The sequence below is a fragment of the Pan paniscus genome, chromosome 1 (assembly GCF_029289425.2).
Source record: "Pan paniscus chromosome 1, NHGRI_mPanPan1-v2.0_pri, whole genome shotgun sequence".
Taxonomy (NCBI): domain Eukaryota; kingdom Metazoa; phylum Chordata; class Mammalia; order Primates; family Hominidae; genus Pan; species Pan paniscus.
Window position 1 is genome coordinate 58,552,639 of NC_073249.2, and position 8,140 is coordinate 58,560,778.

At 32.3% G+C, this 8,140-nt stretch overlaps 1 long non-coding RNA gene across 1 annotated transcript; it reads left to right on the top strand.

Moving 5' to 3' along the window:
• Positions 1-7,368, top strand: LOC130541047 (uncharacterized). The gene is made up of 2 exons (XR_008955089.1): positions 1-176; positions 7,207-7,368. It is a non-coding gene; the product is annotated as an uncharacterized LOC130541047 (long non-coding RNA).
• The last annotated feature ends 772 nt before the right edge of the window (positions 7,369-8,140 follow it).

Sequence of the window (8,140 nt, forward strand, 5' to 3'; positions counted from 1 at the left end):
ATGTTGAGACATAATAAAGATTTTACTTTAGGCCATCTCTCCTGAAAAAGTGGTAGGTGTATATGATCTCCGCATAAAGTGAAAAATATGGTTTCTGCTGACCAGAGGTTAGACTGTGGCAAAGACTGCTTTTGCTCAAAATCTTTTATCCCTTCCGAAATGTATAGAGCTGTCTGGTAAGTAACTTCTCAGCTAAATCAGTTTCCCCTATGCTGAACTCTCTATCCTCTTATAATTGGTGTGGCCATGTTACTTGTTATTTCCAGCAGAATGGAAGCAGACATTATATGTATTTCTTCCAGGCCAAGAGGTTATGTTTTTTGAAAATTCCATCTTCTTCATTCTCTTTCCTACATGTTTTAAGAGGTTTCTGGGATCCTAGGTATGGTGATGATACAAAAATGGAAGAAACCTGGGTATTTGAATCACTGTGTGGAAAGGACATGTTCATTAACATAAGCACCCATTTGGACTGTCTTAAGAGTGAGACAAACTTCTATGTGTTTGAACTACTACCTTTTGTGGCATATCTATTTCAGAAATAAAGCTCCAACAATTAAACCTTTCTTTACTATACCTGACAAAACATATGAGTAAATTAAAAGATGAGTTTTTAAATGGATGATAAATCAATGTTTTACAATATCCTCCCACTTCTGCATATTTATAGACCTACCAAACCTATATATGTATATATTGAAAACCTGTTTTTATATATTCTATAGTCATATTTCTATACCTCAGTGTTATATAGAGTAATAGCAAGAAATATTAGCATGACCACAATAAAGACACAATTTTCCCGTAATAGTCATATAAAGACATAGATTCACTAAATAATATTGGAATTATCCAAATTATTTGTGATGATCTTGCTACCTAAATTGCATAACCTACAAACACATGTATGACCATGCATGTACACACACATATATAGACTAATAAAATAAGTGAATTGTTTTTAATATGTGTCTGTTGTAAACATGATATGTCAAGTCAAATTTAAACAATATCATCAGCAACTGAGGTCATATCTATATGACAGTAGACAATTAGATGAATTCTGATTTTGTTTTGATTTGATTGATAGTTATGACATATATTTCACCGCAAAATTTATATGTAAAATTCTTCAAAATAAATATCAATTTTCTTTTCTCAAGTGTTATATAGGTAGTGAAGAGGACGTGTTTATGGTTGTAAAAATGAAAATGTATTGAAAATTGTGTAGCTAAAATGGATAAGCTTATACTTTTAGTTGTCTATTGTTTAACTAAAGAATGTTCTTCATCTTGGCATAATCAGGAAAATTCTCAGCAGCCTCAGTGTTCAGTAAATAAAACTTATCTGATTCCATACATGCATATAGAGCTTTCCATTCATGCACAGTCAATATTTTGAAAAAGTAGAAGAAAAAAAGATAAAATAACATTTTTATATTTATCAAGTATTTAGATAAAAAAACTGAATTGTTATTATTTAGTGTATCCTCTCAAAATTGCTGATTATGATCACATACTTTTATCAATATTATAACTTCAAGTTTCATCTTTAAGTTATAGTATTTTATTTTTTATATTATATATATATTTTTCTATGTATAGTTCTTCATTTTATTTATTGTATAAAGGAAAATTTGAAAAACCATTTGTTATTAAGTGTTTTAATATTAAAAGACTAGCTGCTTCTTGTTACCACAGAAATCAGTTTTTATTTGCTATTTTTGGATTTCTTATATCATTCTATATACATGATTCAACTTAACACCTTGTAAAATGTCAGGCTATCTTAGGGTGTTGAATGGGTTTACCATAAAGTAGGCAAGTGTTTATCAATTCATTTCCAATCTTCACCATATCAGTGAAATTACTGTACTTTGGTCAAGGTAACCTATCATGTCCATTTTTCGCATTCACTGGACATATTAGGTTATCTCACTCAACTCATTATCACCTTTAAAAAAGTTCACATCTTCCGTATTGAAACAGTCTCTTCATTCAGCAGCTAAAATTGTAAACTCTCCTGTAGGTGCCGGAAGCTTCCAAGTTTTCCAAGGCTCTTTAACTTTTTTTTTTTTTTTTTTTTTTTTCCGGGACTATGGTCTTCATATGTACCTCTTCCTCAAAGACAGTTTGTGCCTTACAGCTCTTTCAGATGTAATCTGCTGTTATCATCCTGAGCCCTCTTGGCGTGGTGATAAGGTGTCAGAAAAGAGGAATGTTCTGTAATCTTCTGATTAAATCTCGTTTTTTGTGGGTTCTATCTTGGGATTGTGACTTTGATGTGTTTATTCAATTGCATAGCTTTCTTGCTTCTGCCCCCGTTTAGTTCCCTGGCTACATCCTTTCCAGCCAGTCTACTTCCTTAAATCCCTGAGCCCCGTAAACCATTCACTCAGGTGAGAAGGGAAGGCAAGAGATAGCTGAAGGGGGAAGAAATTTCCTTTCCGGGCAGGAATAAGGTTTCAGAACTGGGCAAAGTCCTTATACCTGGAATAATATAGAAGGTTCTGAGTGAATTTCACAAAGATTTATCTTCCTCTTCTTCTGCCATAATCACAAGTGATCTTTTGAATCCTCACCAAAAAATCCTGGTGTGGAAGTGTGAAGGCTCCCTTGGGCCTGGGACCTTCAGCAGATTCTCACTGCCATACTAGTCCACGTTCAGCCTGCAGTAATTCATCAATATTGCCGTTTAAGTGCCCTTCTATAGCTCCAGTGCGCACTACTCCGTGTAAGCAGATCGTGGTTATTTTATCTCTCTTGATATACCTTTCTCTCTGCGCATTGAGATGGCAGTTCCCCTGCAACTTCAGTTCTCAGGTGGATCCATGAAATGCCATTTGTTTTCACGTTTGTTCAGCTTCCTCTGTTCTGTAAGAATGAGAGTGAACTCTTTTAAGCGCTTCATCTGTTGCATCTAAAACCAATGGTCAGTTCTGGCTTTTTCATAGTTTGTAGAGCACATCAATGTCTCCAGCTGAGTTTTTCCCCTTATGCTTTACTCTTGTCTCTTTCAACAAATGACTTAGTCTCATCTTCTAGGTATCAGCCTTAAATGTCACTACAATACTGAGGTCCCCTTGTCATTCTCTTTAAAATAGCTTCTTCACCCTCATCTTTATCAGTGACAGCATCCTTTATAAAACTTGTCAAAATCTCAAATGATTTTCTAAAAGTTATTTTCTCTTATAAAATTAAAATTGTTGAGGAAAAGAAATATGCCTACATCTTACTCATCCTTGTGTTTTTAATGTCTAGTAAAATTTATTACTGAATATTTTACTAATAAAATTTTATTATCAATGAAAACATATTTAATATAATATAAAACATTATTTTTAAAATATGAGATCAGTTTATTCATTCAGATATATTTTATATGTTTTTTCCATTGAAATTATATATTTTTTCATCATTATGTTCAGAAAACTTTGATGAAATACTTCAAATTAACTTACAATCAACTTAATTTTTGTCTGCAAAATAAATATTAATATCTACTGTATGGGTTATGTAGTCTTATTTACTGACATGACTTATTTCCTGACTCTCACTTTAATTTTCACCAAATTAGAGCAGTATGTTATTTTTTTTAATTCTACAGTGTAACTTGAATAAGCAATTGTCTGAGATTTGGGATTTGCCTGAATATAAGTTCAAGCTGACATTAAATGACTTCACATCATATCATATAAAATAAACATTTTTATAAAATGATCCCTTCATTATAAAGTATGAGGTAATAGTATGGAGTAGAGTTCCCAGCCAACTCACAATGTCATGTCAATTGTGCAATAAATGAATTTAGGTTGTTTTAAACTACTGAATTTGCTTGGTTTAGCAGCATAATCTAGATTTGTTAAGTTGATAGAATAGGAATTCAAATGAAAACTCATAATTAATCTTACATTTCATATTTATGAAATGCCAGCTAACCAATTATTTAAAAATCTTTATGAATTTTGCTTGGTTGGTTGTTTTATCAGAAACCATGCTATAATCTTAAAATCATTTTTTATGTTTGAGTAACAGTGCTATAAATAATACATAATCTTATTCGAGAAGGTCTCCTGATTTAGGATTGGAATTAACATATGTTTAGGATTTACAGCAATTTCACAGGGGACTCATGGAATGTTGAAAACATATACTCCTAAATGATGTTAACTATATTACCTCCTATATATATTCTTTCCCAACCATTACACATATTTACTTTTTTTTTTTATTTTAATGAAATTCACCAGGGAGGAGTGAGCAGCTAAGTAATCTATCCCTTCTCAGGCATAAAAAATATCAGAATTCTTCTTGAGGATACAATGATGAGGGCTTTCATTTCAAATGGGTGGTGATTGTCAGTCTTATTAACAATAATCATTGAAAGTAAAATGTCCCAAATTTATATGGACTTTTACATACACATACACGCACACACAGACACATAAAAACACTTGCTAAAAAAAAAAAGAGTGTAAAATGATTTTACTTAGAAGCTCTTTGGTTTATTTCCATCACACCTGAAGTTTCAGATGGAAATGCAAAAATTGAATGACTTGGGATCTTTGATTTGCTTGATATTAACTCAATGAATGTTGCCAAATGTTCTTGGGTAAATTGTGTTTTCCATGTAATGGCCTAATAATTAAATTCTTTTTACCCTAGTATTTAACATGCATTACATTGTCTTAATATATATGCTTATTTCTATGCCTTGGTATTCTCACTGAATTACTGCAGCTATTCCTTTTTTCCTTTCTCTCTTTCTGCCTATTTGTTTCCCTCTCTTCTTTCCTTCCCTCCTTATTTCTTTATCTCTCTTCTTATAATATTATCATTTTGTGTATTTTTTTCTTTTAAATTGATTCTCTTCTTGTATACTCTGTTGAATTAAAATAATCCTAGTGGTGAAAATGTTCTATTATCATGTTAAGGTCAGTAGCATTAGGTTTATACCAATTCTCTAAAAAATGTATTTGTAATAGACTAGAAATAGAATACGGGTTTTATACAGATTGGAAATTGTGTGCAAAATTAATAGCTATGAGACATAGGAATGTGACTTCAGACATACTAGAGCACTATTGTTAAATGAGGCTGAAAATGGATGTATATTATGTGTGTCTTGAGTAAAACTCCAATTATGAATCCATGTATGTGGCTAAGGGCCATCTTCATATTCTGAGTCACTTTTGAATATTTTTTAGTGGTACCACTAACTGCTTTTAGGACAGTACTAAAATAATGTTTTAGTTTTAAATGGATTTACAACAGTGCTTATATGGAGGGATTTTTAATTTTCTGTTTTAGGTCATTAAATTATTGATATTTTCCTGAATTAACTTTATTTTTATAATATACATCTCTCCCTCTCTCTCATTCTCTCTCTCTCTCTCTCTCTGTGTGTGTGTATGTGTGTGTGTGTATCCAGATGTCTAGTCTACATTATGATGAAAATCAGAATCAAATTATATGTCAATGAATGTGGGTCCTATTGTAGCAGGCCAGGTCTCACTAATGCAGGCCTCCATAACAACTGTTCCAGATTGACTTAGTGGTTAAGTTAAATATTAAAAGTCACTGCCCTTATTCAAAGGCTAGAATGTAATAAAAGCCCACCAAGGGTTTTGCCTAGGTCTTTCCTGGGCCTTAAAGCATGACAAAATAACGAAGAAATTCTTAACAGGGCCAATTTAGAATTAAACATGTTTTATTGCAGGTTTGAAGAAACTCCCCAGGCTTCCACAAACACGTTTATTAGGGGTCTGAAGGAACTCCCCAAACCTCCATGATTTAGCAGGAGACAAGATAAGGTTAATCACCCAGCACCTGGACCCATTTAGATTAAGTAAATTTACAGAGGCTCCAGAGGAAGGTCTTCAAGACTCAGACCTTAGTTATAGATTAAAAGAAGTTAATCACTTATGTCTTTAGATGAATGCACACTTACATGTAGACATGTCGCTTAGAAGGTATATTCCCTCTGGAAAACTTTGTAATTTTGAACTGGTATGGCCATAATTTCCAGGCCCTTTCCCTGTAACCAGCTGCAGAAATACAGACTCGCTTCCTCCTTAGTTCATGTGTATCTTATTATTGGCCCATGAGAAATAGAAGCCCAACCCTCAGTTTTGTTTGGGAACACTATGGTACTTAGAAAACAGTCTCTCTGTAATAGCCTATAGGTGATAGGCAATCAAACACTATAATCATGATTAATTGCTAACCAGCTAGCAAAGAAAGCCCCAGATGCATTTAAATACAGATTTCAGCTCGGCATGATATACAAATTGAAAGCTCTCTTCTTTTTTATTAGTGTATCTATTAAAATAACTTACTATGCCTGTCTAAAAGCATTAAGTACCTTCAACGGTACAAAAACAAGTTATAATCACATTAACAGAACATTTATGTATTTCAAGATCTTTTTCTAAATGAACTCTGCTATTTGTCTGTTCTGTTAAGGAATACAGTACTATAAAGAGAAGCTTATTTTAAAAAATAGGGAAAAAATTCTTAATTATTCATTTCTTTGAACCTTAAACCAAAATAGAAAAATTTTCCTTCTCAATAAAAGGACCACTGAATGGAACCATTTCCATCATAAAAGTAATGGAATTTCCCCTCATTACTCATCCACCACCATATCAGACCCTCTAAGAATTGTGTATAAGGCCACTTAATATGAAAATTTTTAATTCTTTGTTTAGACATAGAGAAAGGGAGAGACTATCTCTCACATCACTAGAATGATTATCCACATAAAGAGAATGAAGAAGACTTCTACAATGATGGTGGAGACAAATGAAAATTGGTAAAAAAAAATCTTTATATATATTCTAGATACTAAATATATATACTTTATATATATTCTAGGCATATAAATAAATATACCAAAGAGACTTTGAAAAATCTCTCTTGCAGGTCCAAATGTTTCTTAGCCACTTGCCACATGATAATCCAAATTTTTCTCAAAAAGTTGGCCTAATAATAAAATACTAATGTTTCTATAGCATGGTACTGCAAGGACTGGCCTTTGCCCTCTTATAATATAGTTTTATAAGTTACAATGAGGGGAGAAAACAAACATAAAACTTTTCATAAAATTTTGTCAGCAACCAGAGGAACACCAACCATGAGCATGAGATGAGAAAGGAAGATTGTAACTCCATAAATAACTCATCATTCTTTGTTATCTTGGTTATAGGAGTTCATATTGCCTTTTCCTGGAGAAGCAGAGAACAAGTAAATCAAGTATGTGGGAGGGGAAAGAGTAAGGACAGAACTGGGACTCATTCCTCTCTTACTAAGGGGATGTCCCATGGAAAGAACACCTCTTACCAGCCTCCTAATAAACGTTCTGATGGTACTTACTGATTGATTTAATGGAGTCCCTATCTAAGAAATGCCTTTTAAGTGTCAAAGTCTGAGATACTTATTTAGACTGAAGGAAACTTAGGACAATTAAATGTGAAGCATATATCTGAAATGGATTATTTTGCTATTATAGACATTATTATGATATTTGTCAATATTTGAACAACAGATCTAATCTCAGGATTAGACGAAATAATTTTCTTTTTATTTCAGATTTTAAAAGAATATTAAAATTTATTTTTATCAAGTTATAATGGATATGCCTCAATTAATTATTATAAATAAAATTTGAATTTATGGACTTACAGAGAATAGAATGGCTGGTAGCAAAGGAGAAGCTAATTACATCAGCATTTTTTCCTACATACCCAAGAATATAAAACTATAGAGCAATCAACCTGAAACAGATTCCCTTAAGAAACAGTTTCCCTTAAGAACAGTAATTCTGCACACATTATTCAAAAATTTCCTATTAATTAAAAACATGAGTAGAGCTAAAGAAAGGGGACATTTAGCAGCTGTACCTGACAGATTCAAGGTTTCCACAAGTAATACTCTATCTGTGCCTAACTTTTGCCTTTATCTTTTAATCAATAATAAACTTGGTATTTGGTGAGATAAATAGATAGACACAGTGGCCTCTAACAGTTAGGAGTTAATCATTTTATTTTGTTCCCATATCAGAGATGTACATGTTTTTATTAATGGTGATGTGAAGAGAAATTTATGAGAAAGAAAACTAATATTAGTTAAGACATATAGAA